Source organism: Macrobrachium nipponense, chromosome 46 (genome assembly GCF_015104395.2).
Source record: "Macrobrachium nipponense isolate FS-2020 chromosome 46, ASM1510439v2, whole genome shotgun sequence".
NCBI lineage: Eukaryota > Metazoa > Arthropoda > Malacostraca > Decapoda > Palaemonidae > Macrobrachium > Macrobrachium nipponense.
In genome coordinates, this window is record NC_061106.1 from 35,785,346 (window position 1) to 35,802,382 (window position 17,037).

General features: G+C 41.8%; 1 protein-coding gene and 1 long non-coding RNA gene across 2 annotated transcripts in view; one reads left to right on the forward strand and one right to left on the reverse strand.

The window, feature by feature from the left end:
* The window catches only part of LOC135214904 (zinc finger protein 235-like), a 118,972-nt gene that overhangs the window by 9,316 nt on the left and 92,619 nt on the right, over positions 1-17,037 (reverse strand). The gene's annotated exons all lie outside the window — the stretch shown is intronic.
* LOC135214608 (uncharacterized) overlaps positions 2,869-17,037 on the forward strand; it is a 29,525-nt gene continuing 15,356 nt past the window's right edge. The window contains exons 1-2 of the long non-coding RNA XR_010314438.1: positions 2,869-2,936; positions 9,166-9,282. This is a non-coding gene — a long non-coding RNA (uncharacterized LOC135214608). The remainder of the gene's footprint in view (positions 2,937-9,165; positions 9,283-17,037) is intronic.

Sequence of the window (17,037 nt, forward strand, 5' to 3'; positions counted from 1 at the left end):
CGCTCCTCTTGAGGATACAGAGGTATCTGTATTTTTTCAAAACAATAGATTAAAGTTTGAAGTAAGTTTTCTGCATGAGTTTTATTGTTAAGTGGTGCACCAATTTTTATGTGGTGTGTTTTCGTAAGGTAGAGTGTTCGAGTTATGTGATTGCTTACCTGCTTCTTCTTCTTGATAATGTGTTCTGCAGTCTGGTTTTTTAACTTTATGCTTCTTCTTAATGTTAGTTCTGGATTAGTAATCTTACTAGGTTAAGGCTTAGTCTCTCAGGAGAAGTTTGAATGAGATGAATGGCAGAGTTTCTTTCTTTACTTATGCAAAGAATTAGAGTTCCAAGTAGAACTACAACACTTATAAATCTATTGTTGGACTATGACAATATTTCTGCTTCTGTACCCAATGACGGCTGCCAGTCCTCTCTGACTTCTTCTGTCAATCTCAACTTGAGCCACCCTCGGTTCGAATTTGGCACCACCTCCTTAGTGGGTGTAGATCTTGGTTCTCCGCCCAACTGGATTCTTGATTTGTGGAGTGGTGTTTCCTTATCTTGTCCCCATCCCCTTTTAGGTGGGGTTAACATGTTAATTCCTCCTTTTCCAGGTGGATTCAATAATTTAACATGTTAATACCTCCTCCCGGAGGCAGAGCTCCATTATCGAATGAAGCTGAGTAAGTTTGGTGCGAAACCCAATTCTCTCTTTTCTCTTTTTCTCGTTATTTTCACTGTACTTTGATTATTCACTCAGTTTTTACGCTACCCTATCTACTATTATTTCTTATAGCTATCATTACATTATAACATTCCCCCGCAAAAAGTAAAAAAAATTAAGTTGGATGAAGATTAAGTTTTTTTTTTTTTTTTTTTGCATCTGTCAAAAATGTTGCAAAATCTCGAAAGCAGCAGTAGTAAAGATATGAGCTGTGCTACTAACTTCTTGTTTTCTGGTTTATCTATGATGTCTTTCATGTGATTATGACCTTTTGAAAACTTGAAATAGTAAATGACAAGCAATGTCTGAAACAAATAGAGGACAATCAAGAGCATCATTCAACAAATCTTTAGGTACTGTGAGTGATAGTTCATATTTACATTGAATTATGATGTGATATAGTGAATCTAGAATTTCAAATTATATGTTAATGTTGTTTCAGGTTGCACAGGCAATCATGATACATGTTACTAATGGATGACAAATTTGGATGAGAAAATTTGGAGTTGATCTTTAAACTAGAGTTGCTTCATCATGAACTCAGCACCTATTTACAGGTGCTTTCAGTTGTCCCAGACACTACAGCCTTTTGTCTAATAGACAGGAGACTAGGAGTAGTGCTATTTATGTGCCACTTGGATCTTTAAGTTAACAACAGGTAATCCTCAACATTTTTGTGTCTGCTACACTAGAAATAGCTGAGCAGAATTTCTGCAGGCTTAGCCAGCCACTTTAGGGATAGTTTTTGAAGGTGTGCTGTCCCTCTTCAACAACTTCCTTTTTTTTTATTGATAATGCAAGGCCCATTATTCCAGCCAGGTTTCCATCTCCTAGCATTCGCACCTGTGTTTACTGAAGTGTTATGTGCATGAGCACTGTCTTTTGTTTGTTATTGAGGCTGTGTCCTGTCAGGTGCCAGAAGTATTTTTGGCTTCTTCAATCACCTTTGTGAGACATGGACCACATCTATTGTGTAGTGGATGTTGTAGATGGTCTTCTCACTAACTGTCATTCTGCAAGATATATATAATGGAATTTGTTGCCTGCCTAGTTAATGCTTTTCTGCAAGAGGAGGATATAAAAGGTGAGACATGCCATTGAATGCTGCTGCTGAAGTTTTTGGATCATCTGCATTGAAATTTTCAGTCTCCACTTTTTGACAGATGATGGGAGCTTTTGTAGTGGTCAACAAATGCCCCCTCTAGAGATGAGATCTTGGTCAAGTGATGAAAGTATAAATTATGCTTCTTGGACTGGTCCAGTTGCTAAGCCAGTAGATGTTCTTGTTATGCCAGATAACTGCTATGTGTCTTGGTTGAAGGTTGCCTGTTCTCATCTCTGCCAGGATTTAATGCAGCCACTGATATCTTGTTCTTTGAGACTACAGCAATGAGATTTTACAATGTAACCTTAATGTCAGTGGCAAATTTAATTACTGGAATCTGGAATTCCAGGATATTTGCTATTTTCATTGTAGTAATAAATAAAAACACAATGGATGGATTTGTGGTAATATATTGTGGGAATGGGTAGTAACATCAAGGGACAGCTTTTGTACTTTCGGGGGAGAACTTACAGTATTTTTTCATTCTCTCATTTATGGCATCTTTAGAAATGTAGAATTTTAGAGGTAGCACTAGCAACTATATAACATATGTGGAGAGTATCATCTCCTGAGCCAGTTCACTCCTAAACATCACAAGTGTCTTATTTTGCTCTGATGTAGGATTCCTCCTCTTTATTGACATCTCACAGAAAAATGAGACTTGGATCCCTTACCTGTCTTAGTACCCATAATCTTTCCATGATCCTGCATTGCACAAAGCATTCTGGTGGCATTAACAGCTTGGAACTCTCTTCCAAATGTGAATCCTTAATTGTGTGATGGGTCATATTGAAACATCAAATTTTTAATATAACCAGATTGATTTTTTCAATATGAACCCTATTGACTTGACAGCTAATATTTCAGGCTATGCAAGAAGTGAGGTAGTTACCTTAGGATTCAGGTGGAACATGTACAGTACTGCTGCTGCTCTTTTGTCTTTTTTAGACAAAAAGTTGAATGTCTGTGAGTTATAAAGACAGTTGATGGCTTGCTACTGAAAAGAGTAAATTTTTATTAATCCATATTTTTTTTTATTTCAGAAGACCTGAACTTAATGTCATGCAGGCACTGTTTCCGTACATTTTTGTGTGAAAGAATTACAACAACACATATTACATGTAATACTATGTAAAAAGGATTTATTGTTTATACCGTTAATCTAGATTTAAAAAAAAAAATTTACTGATACAGTAAAACCTCTCCTGGGCCCCCTTGGGGTTTGCGGGCTCACAATTTGCAGTCTCAGCAATTTGTGGAATTTTCTGTGGAACCTATCTGTAAATTATTCGTGGGAAAACTCATCCATACTACTTTAAGCCAATCTCCTCAGCTAGTTTTGCTGGCCTTTCCAAGTGTTTTTCCTCTCCTGCTCCTCCAGCTTCTGCCTCTGCCTTTTATATGAGGAACCAGCTTATAGAAAAGTAACAGGCTTCCCAAGATGGTCCAGTCCTCATCTTCCAAGAAAGCCTTGAGAGATGGATGTTTGGCTCTCGGACAGAAGAGAGCAGGCAAGGCAGTCCTGCACTCCTCCTCCATCCACATCTTTCGAGCAATAGGTACCAATCTTAGGCTACCAGAGAAGCTCCTTCCCCTGGGAGTTGCAGCCTCCTCCACGGGGGGATTCTTCTTGTCTAATTGATTTGTCCTGATATACGGCCTTCACATTGGCCAAAATTATGTTCTCAGCCACTGAACTGACCATTTTATTAAGGGCATTTTAAGTTTTTGAAGTTCTTAGCTTTTTGGACTGGACTATAGGGCCGCTGGCCCTCACAGAAGATTTGTCTGCAGACTGGCTAGGGGTTTTATCCTGCGCAGATAAAGCCATTTGTTATGGCTCCCTAGAATTGGTTTCCCAATGTTTCTCTGCAGGGGTGTTGAAGAAGAGAAATCTTTGGTCGTTCTTTCACTTCCAAGGGCATTACACCATCTCAGAAATCTGTGCTCCTTTTTTTCGCCTCTTAGATTGCCCTCATCTGTTCCCGTAATCCACAGTCCAGGAGGCAGCTTTAGCTCTGCAAAAAAAACATCACAAGATCTTCTAGTTCAATCATCCAGGTGCTTTAAGGATCCATTCTCCTTCAGTTTCATGAATGTCTTCCCTCTTCAACTCTTCAACAGCAGCCCTTTCTATGCAGTAGAGCAATGTTTCAGTCCAGACCTCGCTCCAAATATCTGCATGATCCCTCCAGTCAAGAAAGCTGCTACTTGTAAATGAAAAGTCATATCCTCTGTGTACCTTTAGGAGTCAGGCTTTTCCATTTTTAGGAGAAATGGGAAGCCATGGGTATAAAGCAAAAGAGTCTCTCTAGCCTAAAAGGGGGCTACTCCATTCCACTTATGGAGAATTCTCCCTTAGTGTCATCGCCCATTGTATTGACAACCTACTTGGTGGGCTCAGAGAGGTTTTTTGCCCTTGCAGAGGAGGTATTGTCTCTTCTCCAACTTTTTGTGGTTCCCAAGACTTCCGGGGGTTGGAGACCAGTCCTTGATGTAAGTGCCCTGAATTTCTACTTTTAGAAAAACCTATGGAAATGAGCCAATCAGTCCTGTCTTACATCTGCCATGGCAACTGGATGGTGACGATTGAAATGCAGGACGCATCCTTCCATATTTCAGTACATCGGGACTCCAGAAGTATCTCAGGTTTGTGTTTCAGGTCAAAGCATTTCTGTGTTGAGCTCTGCAATTTTTCACAGGCATTCTTGTCCCTTTGGCATGGAGGACCTATGGAAGGCCCTTCTAGCCCAGGAACTGGGCTTATTCATCAACATTAAGAAATCTCAAATTTGTGCTGTCTCAAGTGATTCTCTATTTGGGGATGACGATAGACTCAGACTTTTCAAGCTTTTCCATCCCCCCAGAAGAATTCATTGTACTTCCAAACAGTCCACTGATTCCTCCGCCTCTCATCCCGTCTTCTAGGAACTCTCCCATCCATCAAGAAGTTGTCAGTCTGGGAAGACTAACACATGAAAGGGTACTGCAATGTTTCAAGAAAGCAAGCTGGAACAGGAAGACACATCCAGACTCATTCATCTTTCCCATTACCCCGGAAATCAAGGATCTGCAATAGTGGCTTTCAGAAAGAATGCTTTTAGAAGGCAAATCTCTCCACTGAGCCCCAGCCTAGCATTGTACTTAGACATTTTGGATGTGGGTTGGGGAGCATACTGGAAGGCAAAGCAGTTTCTGGATTGGTCTCCACCAGAGAAGGGATCCTCATATCATCGTGAGAGAATTGTAGGGAATTCACCTGGGTCTTCAATCCTTCGCAAGAGAAATGTTCAACAAGACAGTAGTGGTTCATTCAGACAATACCACTGCTCTCTGTCTTACATAGGGAATCAAGGTACATAAGGAATCAAGGGGGCACTCACTCCTCCCTCTATGAGGCAATGAGGGACCTCCTCTTGTGGGCAAAAAAGAACGACCATATTAATTACAAGGTTCATTCAGGGCAAGCTGAATGTCCAGGTGGACAAGCTCTTGTTGCAAACAGATCTTACAGAATGACTCGCAGGTATGCAACTGACCTGTGAAAATTATGGAGAAAACCTTCGATAGATCTCTTTGCGACATCGAAGAACCATCGCCTCCTGCTGTTTTGCTCTCCCGTCCTGAACCCTCTGGCATGGGCTACAGATGCCATGCTTCAGGAATGGACAATTTTAGACCTGTAAGCCTTCCTGTCATTCAGCATAGTCAGGGAAGTTTTGAACAAGTTCATGACACACCATTCTTCAGTGACCCTGGTGGCTCCGTTCTAGCCTCAGAAGGAGTGGTTCATGGACCTTCTAAGTACTATTATAGGGTTAGTTTTATTGGCAATCAAAGAAAGCTTGAAAGAACAGTAGTATTTCGGAGACAATAAAGCTAAGATAAGCAGTGGGTTCGTTGTATTGCCAAGCCTTCTCTCCCTTTGCTAGAGAGAGGGCGAGGAATTGGCTTCTATTAGATCATAACAGTAGAAAAATAGAAAGGCTGATCACTCACCTGCAGCTGTGTCCATCCAGCACATGACGGTTTGAAAACATATCCTCTGCCCGCTGTAAAAAAACTGGTATGGGAAAGGAAAAGGAGGGAGGACACACACACGCGCACAGACTTTCACTTCTGCTGTACACCTTAGACCATACGGTACCTGTCCCACTAGGGGAACTAGACGAGCTACACAACTTAAGCAGCCACCACAGGACCAAAGGAAAAATTGTTCTAGGACATATAGGCAATGTCCTTCAGGTAAAAGGAGGTGATCTTTATCTGACACAACCACACGCCTGCTCTCAGCACCAAATGTACTAGTATTGACTGATTTTCCTGAATGTGAGGGATGGGGACAATGTCCCTAACTTTGTGAGCTCTGGGTGGTTGGAAACATACTCAAGTCACCTAGGGCCTGAGGTGCAGAGCCCTTTTCAGGTAGCACTGCAGCACTAACTGGACAAAGTAGCATCTCTTCTGGCGTTCGTTGCTTACAAAGTCTTCTAGGGAGGGGATTGAGAAGGACTCGAATCTGATGTCAGGGACTGATGGGATCTGAGTCTTCTCTACGAATTCCAGGATAAATTCGAATGAAACAGATCCCTTCCCCTCAAGTGCTTAACATTATAAGAAAGACTGGGATGGATTCGCCTACTCTCTTTGCCGATGCCAGGGGAAAACAGAATACAGTCTTGAGGGTCAGATCTCTCTTTGATGACTCTCATAAAGGCTTGTAAGGTGCATGGAGTCAGGCTTCGAAGGATGAGAGTCATCCCACTCAGGGGACCTAAGTTTCCTGGGAGGGCAAGACTTTTATAAGCTTCTCATGAACATGGAGATCTCCCATAAGGAAAAAGAGATCTATGTCTTTTAGGCACAGGACAAGGCCCAGGGCAGCTCTGTAGTCCTTAATTGCTGAGATAGATGCTTTTCTAGACATAGGAAGATGAGAAAGTCTGCTACCTGCTGAACAGTAGTCCGACCAGTGAGAAACCCCTTCCATGGCATCAACCACAGAAGATGGCCCATTTCCCTTGATAGACATCTGTAGAGGATTTCCAAAGATATCCAGATATCTCCTGACATCATTCGTTGAGAAAAGTCTCTCACTCACAGGAGACACTAGATAGTCTCCAATCATGAAGGGATAGTGACTACAAACTTGTGGAACCTCTACTGTGGGGATGGCAAAGAGGGTGTGCCATGGAGGAATTTCTCTCTGTGCCTAAAATAGCAGGAGCTAGCAGGTCTGTTGCACCAACTTGGCCATGGCAAGCATTTGGGAGCCACCAGGGTCATTGTGAGATCCATGGTGATCATTACCATTTTAATCACTGACGAATAAGACAAAACGAAGGAAAAGCATACAGGTCAGGATTGTCCCATGGGTGCTGAAAGGCGTCCTCTGCTGCAGCCCAACGGTTTGGGATGATGAGCAAATGTCAGCAACTTCCTTTGTGCCGGGTTGCAAAAAGGTCTACCACTGGTCATCACCCCAAAGAATGAACAATCTCTCCTGACGTCTGGGTGTAGGGACCATTTTGTCCCTATCACTTGACCCTGATAACTGAGTTTGTCTGCCACTAAATTTTTACTTTGTCTAGCGAATGATGACAAAATGAATATACATGCAAAAATGTATACATGATACAAAAGTATTTATTAATACAATAATTAATTTAAAAAATATTGTCAGCAAAGATAAAGACATTGCACAGAATACTACAAAAATGAAGTACTAATAATGAAGTTAATAATTCTGGGGATTTTACCTGAATGACAGTGTTCCAACATATACTGAGTAAGGCATTTAACTATTGGAGATTCAGGGCTTTGTGTATGCGTGTACAAGGCTACTGGCTGAATATTTTATTTTTTGGCTTTATTTTGTTCATGAACTAAAGTGTTGGGGATTTCATTGATCACAAAATGGCATAATTATGAGTAATGGTTGTTATATAACAAAATATTTCTACATCTGCTTAGTAATACAGATGAAGATATCATCAAGTACGTTCAATTATCAGTTTCACATACAGTATATTAGCAAGACCACAGGCGATATCTGACACTTGATATACATATATACAGGCAGTCCCCGGGTTACGACGGGGCTTCCGTTCTTGGACATGTCGTAAGCCAGAACATCATCAAAGACCCTAAGAAAACCAAAAAATTACTTTTAATGCTTGGGGTGCATTGAAAACTATGTAAACTGCATTCTTATGGCATTTTTACATAAAAAAACCTTCAAATATGATTATTTTGCATTTTTGGTGTCATATTTCATTTGCCAGATCAGCTTTGTAGGTGTCGTAACCCTGTAATATGCGTCGTAACCCTGGAAATAAATTTCTGATAAATATAATTGAAAAAGCGCCTTAACCTCGGAATGTCGTTAAGCTGAACCTGTCGTAACCCCGGGGACTGCCTTACTATCAAGAAAGTATTATGTAAATTATCTTATTCAATATTTTTATGACCTATTGCTTAGTTCATTGTGTATGCTTATTCTGAATGTGTGCCACAAAGAATGTAAGTAACAATTATAAAGTATGTAACCTTATGTATTATAGTTGTTATATATGCTGGAATAATTCCATTTCTGAATTGAAATACTATCTAAGTAAATCCTGTCTGGACTCAGTCTATGTATGAACATTCAAAAATTAAGGTATCAACAGTTTTATATATATGTACACACCACACACATTGTATATATATTAATATATATATATATATATATATATATATATATATATATATATATATATATATATATATATAATATATATATATATATATATATATACTGTATATATATATATATATATATATATATATATATATATATATATATATATATATACACATACATACATACATACATACACACATACATGCAGTGGTCCCCCGTATTCACTGGGGATGTGTATCCCCCCCCCCGTGAATAGTTAGAACCCGCGAATGTTTGGAACCCCTATAAAAATGCTGAAAACAGCCTATTTTGTTAGTTAAAACTTAAGAAAAAAGAAAAACCCAGTAAAAATGTTTTTATACTTGGTTTTTTTTAATAGTTTTATCACAAAAAGTGCATTTTATGATGAAATTGAATAAAAAAAACCCAGGAATTGTGGATATTTCTCAGAAAAATACCGCGAAATGTGCAAATTTTCCGGGAATAATGCAGGGAAACGTTCCCGAGAGAAATCCGCGAATGTGTGAGTCCGCGAATCCGGAGAAAGCGAATATGGGTGTCCACTGTGATATATATGTATATACCATATATGTATGTATGTATACTCCATTATTTTCTGTGGAAGCTCTTGATATAATCTGCTTAAACATTTTGTTACTTTTTAGGAGCATCCAGCTGAAGTGAGGAAAGGGACCAGAAAAAAGAAAAGTAAAGGTGTCACTAGTCTTCCTACCCAGCCTGGGTTGCTCTTTGGTCACCGAGAATCTCGCTTATCAGTACAGGTACAGGAGATGTTTCAGTATCTTATAATTTAAACAATCTTGTATAAATTTGTTTTTGATCAGTGGTAGGCAAATGTTGAAAATTAGTTTGTTCAAATGCTGTATTTATTATTTTCATCTAAACTCAAATTAAGTAGTCTACCCTTATGCTCTTAAGCTAGTTTTTCTGGATTAGTTTTTGAAGTATCAAAGATATCCACTTTGGAAATTAACATTTCATACAAGTAACTTACCAGGTAATTACTAAACTAACAATAATACTCAAACGGCATCCTAAATTCAGTATTCATGGTAATGCGACTGTTGCCAACAGGGGGTGGGTGACAGGCCCCGTCCACAGCAACAGGTACATGGAAGCAACAGGAGCCGTACAGTGACATTCTATTTTATGCCAGCACAACCGACAACTGTCGATCTCTGCCCTCCTGGTTTCCTGATTTGCTGGTTGTTCTATTTAGGTTTGTTTTTACAATTAGCTTATTTTCCTTTTCCAGCTTGGTGTGTCTGATTCTAGTACTTTCATTCTTCACTATCGTAGCAAGGACCATATGACTAGACTAGACTAGACTAAGCTTTGCTACGATGCACATACCATGTGCACTAAGTGTAGGGGGACATATGTTCGAGTGTAGGGGACAGGTATGTTCGAGGGAGGTTAAGTGTTCTGAATGCAAGGATTGGGATGATAGCAGATGGAAGGTGCTCGAGTCTCATCATAATAAACTTGAGAAGAATGAGGTCAGGAAGGTGGCCACTTGCGCTGTAAGTAGGCCCTCTTTTTGAGTAAAGATTCTTCTCCTAGCCTAAAGGACAGACTCTGTCTGGCTCTTCCTTGTTCTACCCTTGGACATTGTCTCTCTCCTATCCTCAGTCCTCCTTCTATTCCTCCACAATACTCCTGTGCTCAGCTCCCTTGCTTCTGACCCTGATGCCATTGCCTGTCTTGAGTCAAGATTAATTCTAAGTTTGATAAGAAGATTAATTTAGTTGTAAGTACAGTGATTGAGATAGGGGCATCTCTTCATGTCCTTATGGATAAAATTGAGTTTCTTGTGATAAAGTGTCTGATGGCAAAGTGTCAAGTGATGTGTTAGTGGAGGAGGTGGCTTCTCATCCCATTGGCGCTCTTAGACAAAGGTCACTCTCCTTCTCCCCAATCAATGCACCTGGGAGAAGACATACCGAAGGTCCAAGTGAGGTGGGGTTTGCCCACGGTTGATTTTTGGCACTTATCAGCGCCAATAGCCTGATTTTGGCGCTGATAACTGGTTGATGGCACCTCTGTTAGTTAATTAGTATTGGGGCCAACACTGTATTTCTGGGCCTAACCTGTGTCGCTCCGTGAAATAGTTCCTATAGCACTCATTTCTAAGGTATAAATATTGCTAAATATACAAGAGAAAAAAGCTATATGGTTATGCCAGAGTTTCCTGGCTCGCTCACCCTTATTTAAGGGTGTCGGTATGGAAACTGGGGCGTGTGAGACCACTATCAGAGAGGTCCCCTGCCATTTAGTCTTTTCCTTTCTCAATATTCCCACTCGTCTACAGAGGAGAGCCGTTCCACAGGCTATCTACTGCCCGCTACTGCTACAACTAGCGTCTTGTTTATCATTTCCTTCGATAGCACTGGTAACGCTTACACGTGTTGTATCTTTCGCTGTGTTTTCGTGCGAATTTCCCTTGATTTAGAAGATGGTGAATGTCAGGAAACTGCTGCATCCAAGTTGAGTACTGCACTAATAGTATTCATGGTTTAGGGTAGTGATGATCATTATATATATGTTTATATTTGGTAATGAGCAAGGGAGCCGGCATGACGCCGCTCCCAGGTCAGACATTTCCGCGATCGCTACCCGCAGTATATTTACCCTCATATTGGCACCCAATTGGTCTCCCATATTAATTGGAGTCGCCTTTTTTGGACAGATTAGCAGTTCTTCTGTTGGTAATTATATATATATATATATATATATATATATTATCTATATATATATATAGATATATATATATATATATATATATATAATATATATATATTGTTACGAAGTGCCAAGTATCTGGTTACTACACTTACCATTCATTTAATGTTACCTCACAAAAGCCAGACACCTGAAACACCTCATAACATGTTTAACGACCTGATACTCTAAAGGCAACAGTGATCCCTTAACACTTACCAGTATTGCAGAAAATCAGACTAAGTTCATCAAAACAGGTGTGGGTAAGGTCTTGTAAGTAATTAAATTAATCAAAGGGCATCACTCACTCCTTCAACAACTTTAAAAGTCTTAAGTATTTCCCTGATTTCAGAAGTCTAAGTACTTCCCTGGTTCTAAGTCACTTCAATTAAATTGAAGGAAAGCAAATCAATTACCACTCTATGTCTCTACCTATCATAAATATAGTCATAATCATATATACTTATACTGGTGTAAGATAAAGAAACACTTATAAAAATTTTAAATACAAAAAATATATTATTAAATTCAAAATTTATAAGTGAAATTCACAATATCAGGGAAAATTACTGTTACTTGAAAAACCAAAGTATAAAGTTTAATTAATTCTTGAATCAAATTAAGTAAAATTAAATCAAAATTAATTTATCACAAAATTCAAGAAAATTAACTCAATCAAAATTCAAAAGTGTTAGGCAATAACTGAAAATTTGAAATTAATTCACAAGTGCTAAACAACAATAAAACTTGAAAAGAATTCTAAGTAAATGCAAATTAATTCACAAGTGTTAAATTTAATTAAATGTGCAATGATAAAGCAATGAAAATAACTAAGTCAATTAAATTGTGAATGCAAATGAAAATATAAAACAAAAAGACACACTTCAATAAGAAAATGAATAAGTGCACAAACAATGGAACAGACACAAACACAAAAAATATCAGCAATGTGTAAAAGTGTAAATCTTTTTCATTCAAAAACACTGTAACCAACAGTTTTTACCAAACCTTCGTAACAGACAACAGTTCCTATCAATTATTAGTTAAACACAATTCCTATCCGTTATTAGTTAAACACAATTCCTATCCGTTATTAGTTAAACACACTCCCTATCCATTATTAGTTGCACTAATAAAAAATACACACTTTACCTTTTTTGGTATACCAACTTCTTTCTTTCTCTTGTATATTACACTTTCACAAAAAAACCAGGCGCCGTTACGAAATGTTTGTTCAGATTCCACAAAAGAAATTAAATAAACTAAATAAATTCTAAGAAATATCAAATATAGAATTCTCACAAGTTATGAGTGACCAAATTTACGTTACGTTAATATAATCTCGATGTCGAGTGAGAGAGAGAGAGCGAGAGAGAGAGAGAGGGAGATCTAACTGCCTCGAGGTCTTAAGATCGAATGAATATCTCTTCCTTCATGGAAACTGGGCTAGGCAGATGACAAATACGTTCTGGGTACGAAAGCTTCCAGAAAGTTCTGAAATCTGACGCAATCTTACACACATAATGTGCAACATCCACGTGGGACTTGACAAAGATATACATGTACAAGACAAGACTGCTCAACAGATACGTACCCGATTGAAAAGGAGGGTAAACGATAATTAAGATTGAGATGTTTTGACGACAATGAGCTCGCTATCAAACGCGCTGACAGAGCAGGAAGCAAACGGATCTATCGCAGACTCTAATCTTAAAGTGCTGACATAAAAGTTAAACATTTGCAGCTTTGAAAAGACAAGGATCTCTCTCTTTACGTTATATATATATTCTTTTACAAGATGTAAATGCGAAATCTGAACACACATTTTAAAACATCCTATTCTAAGCTATCTAGGAATCTGAAAAAATGTTGCACAATCTACATGACATTTCAAGAGGGGAAAACATGCATTTTGAAAGTAGCAATATATAATAATATATTTATTCCTGACGGGGGATACTAGCCTACCGCAGCCGAGCCGCATGCTCCGGAAGGTAGCCTAGGTCTGGGATTCCTGTTATACATCTTTTATGTTGTCTTCCATCCAATGAATTGGGTGGATGCTGTATTTTACTTAGTATATTAGCCTCTTAAATAAGAGACTTCTTGTCATACGCGGGAGGGCTTCGGCCCTTACCGTAACCTACTGACGGTCCCGTGAGCTACCTGGTCTTCCTAGCCAGTTTCGGTTATAAAAGCCGATTTGGCGGGTTAGCTAGCTGCTCAGAGCCTTCCTGAACAACCTCATCAGATTGTTACGATTTGCAAAGGTTAGGCAGCCGCTCGAGAGGACTCATTATCTCTCTCTCCCTTTCCCCCGCGACAGGACGAGTTGTATTTCATTTTATCCTAGTGATATTGAAATATGTGTTATTTTGCACGTATTGCATGTTATAGTAGGTCTATGGGCCTCCTGCTCCTGTTCAGTTGGGCCAAGTCGACCGCGTGGTTGCCCACCTGGTCGGTAGTGGCTCCAACTGATCGCGTGTGGGCCACCCCTCTAGTCGACCTCCCTCCCCCTGCCCCCACCTCGGTGGGGGACGCGGCTCGCCTATGCTACTCCACGTAGCCGACCCGAGCTCTCGCATAAGGGGAGGAGGGTAGGGAGTACAGTCGGGGGGTAGGTCCGCGTCATGCTCAGTGTGGGGTGGGTACAGGGGGGATGCCCACCCTGGCGAGCCTTGACTGGCCACCTGGCTCGTCGGGACGGTGTGCTCCACGTGTCACTATATCGTGTTCCCCTATCCGCAGTCCTGCTTCACCATACCTATCCTCCCGCCCCGGCAGGACGGGACTGCCGACCAGAAGGCATCGGCTATGCGAATAGCTACGATCCCTTATTCGATCAGATACAGGCTAAGGGTTTACCGATTTCCCTGATCTGCTCTCATGTAGTTCGGACCCGGAGATAGAAGTAGCTAGGTGAAAGGCGATACTGCGCTAGGAATGTTGCACAACGAATAGAGCAGTTTACTTACGCACATGTATAGGTATTAGTATTTTTAATGACTTAAGTAAGATAAATTTATCGTACTATTCTTCGGGTTCGTTTACTACGGCGGACATTCCTACTCCGCCGGGTATTCAGAACCGAAGTACCAACGTTTTTTTTATCACTAGCTCCTTCGGCCTGGTTTCAATCTTCTTGGTTTTTTACTCCATACCACACTCAGGTGGGGATGGAGTACGTGTCTCTGGTGCCAGCGGAGTCAGGCCAGATTCATCCTTCCCCTGCTCTGTTTGTACCAGGCCTAAACCTTGATTTTTATGACAAGAACAAGAACTGGGCCCTGGAGCTGGTGAGATACAAGTATTTATAACATCCTAATATTAGACACGCTCTCCACCGGAGTCAACTCCGGTGACAGTAGAGTTACGATGCATGCCCCACCGGATACATCTCCAGTGGGTCCAAATAGTGATACTCATGTATCAGTCAATTTACAGATGGTGCGTTGCTTGGAGACGGCGTGTACGGACGTACTGCAAGAGCCATGCGGGCATGAGGTCTGCCGATCTCATGCCGGGTGTGCGGTCCTGGTGGGATCCCTGTTGGTGTGGCACCCGGAAGGGTGCGAGATTTGCTACGGGCTTGTGAGTGATCTCACTTCTGAGTCGATACGTACCACTCTCAGAATGATACATTGAGAATTATATTGGTTAACAATCATATTGATACATGTTAGACTAAAGAAGTAGTATCTAGGTTAGTGATTGAGATAACTATCTCTTATAGAACCCTCAAGCCGTCAAGGATGCAGCTCTGACAACCCTGAAGGCCTGTGTCAGTGGCTTTGGCAGAAATGTCAAGGCCAAGCAGCCCTACATGCTGTCCGAGGAGATGGCCTCACTCGTCTACCCCGGAGCGAAGAGGTCGGCAGCTGTAGAGGCAGAGGTGGCGGCCCCTATCATTGCCAGGATCCAGGCAGAGACCACGGCTCTGCCGGAAGACACAGAGGGTTTCGGCGAGGAAGTGTTGGGAGACGTGGTGGCCATGAACTTTGACCACGAGCTCATGGTTGTTGACAACCAGGGCACAGGTAAGAATGTTGTTGAGGCAGGTAGCGTAGGGGCTATAGGCTTGGCTAGGGGCTAAAGGCTTGTCCTTTAGCCCATCTCAATCTTCCAATTCTTCTTCTTTCCAGGGATTCACTGGAAAGCCCCAGTCTGTTAGACCTAAGTCGGGCTCGGTGACCCATAAGGTGAAAAGTACTAGCACCTTAACGGCTATTAAGAAGTCCTTGCCAAAGCCAAAAACTAAGACTAGCCGCGCCAGTACGCCATCGGCTTCCAAACCCATGGCGGACTCGGCAAAAGCTACTCTCCCTCAACAGGGGTCGAGATCGAGTTACAAAAGCTAGGCCCCAGGAACCTAGCTTTGACCCGGCGGCTTTCTCCTCTATAATGATGGAGGAGATGGGGAACTTGGTACAAACCAAGTTCAAGAGATTATGTCTCAAACGGTCCTCCAGTTGTTGAGGCGTCGGGACAAATCCATCCAGTCCCTGACGGAGAGGAGATGAACCAGGAGACCCTAGTGTCGGGTATCCAGGAAAACCTGGCGGCGGGACAACCTCAGTCCGGGCAGGCTAGACAACCCCTGTCAATGCCGGACTCCTCAAAGCTGCCCCCATTTAAGAACAATAACCCTTGGAGGCCAGCAGCATACGCCCCATTCTCGGAGGGTATGCTTACAATAGAAGGATGTGGAACCCGGCGGTTGGACGACTTTGAGTTCTACCCACCGGATCACCAGTTCCCCTTCATGGGCTATGCCCGGTTAACGGAAGAGGCAATGATGAGGGAAGATAAGGTCCCGAAGGAGACCATCATCTTCCCTAGGGACTAGGCCCAACAAGCCTGGGTCCGGAACTTGACAGAATGGGAGTGTGTCACACAAAGTTGACACCCCACAAAAGCCCCTTTACAATGTTCGTAGTGAGTGATAACACTCCTACCCCATGCCTCTCCAAAGTGGCTGAGCTAACGCTACAAGCGGCCACTGAAGATAAGCCTGTGCCGCAACTCCGGGAGACAGATTTACCTTCCCTTCTGCTCCCCGGAGGCATGGAGTGTTGGGTTGACGCTCCTGCAACTTTCTTGTTGGGTAAGCTTGGCCCAGACTGTGCTACAACACAGTTTAGTGAGCGGCTACCTAGACTCCTTGACACCTTAGTCAAAGCTGAGAATGACGCGAGCAGGTCCCTCAACTCCACCACCATGACAGAGATGACGTCCTTGGTTTATGCGGATGAGCCACTGTTCAAGATTCTAACAAAGTCATACCTTCACACTGTACAGTGTGATCTTTATGACTTTGCAGTGGCCAGACGGAACTGCAGGAAGCGCGTCTTGTTGGGCGCTTCCATCCGGCATGAGCCCAATAAGCTCATCAAATCCTCGATCTGGGGATCGAAGCTATTCCTTGAGTCCGTCGTTAACGAGGTTCTCGGGGAGGCAGCCAGAGTGAACCAGAGCCTGAGGATACGCTGGGGACTCATCACAAAGAGAAAGTTTGAGTCCTCTGGCACGCATTCTAGGGGCAAGAAGCGGACAAGGAAGTTCCAGCCCTTCCAGACCACTCAGCCTCAAGCGGTGGTCCAAGCTGTCCCGGTGGCCCAGATGAACCAGCCCTCCACCTCGAAAGCACAACCGCAACAGCAATTTGTGCTACTGAGTCAACCCACTCAGCAGCCCAAAAGCTCAACCTCTTTCTCTACCTCCCCAGCCTTCAATGCTACCTTTGAAACCCAAGGGGTCTTTCAAGGGTACAATAGGTTCGCCAGAGGTAGCCG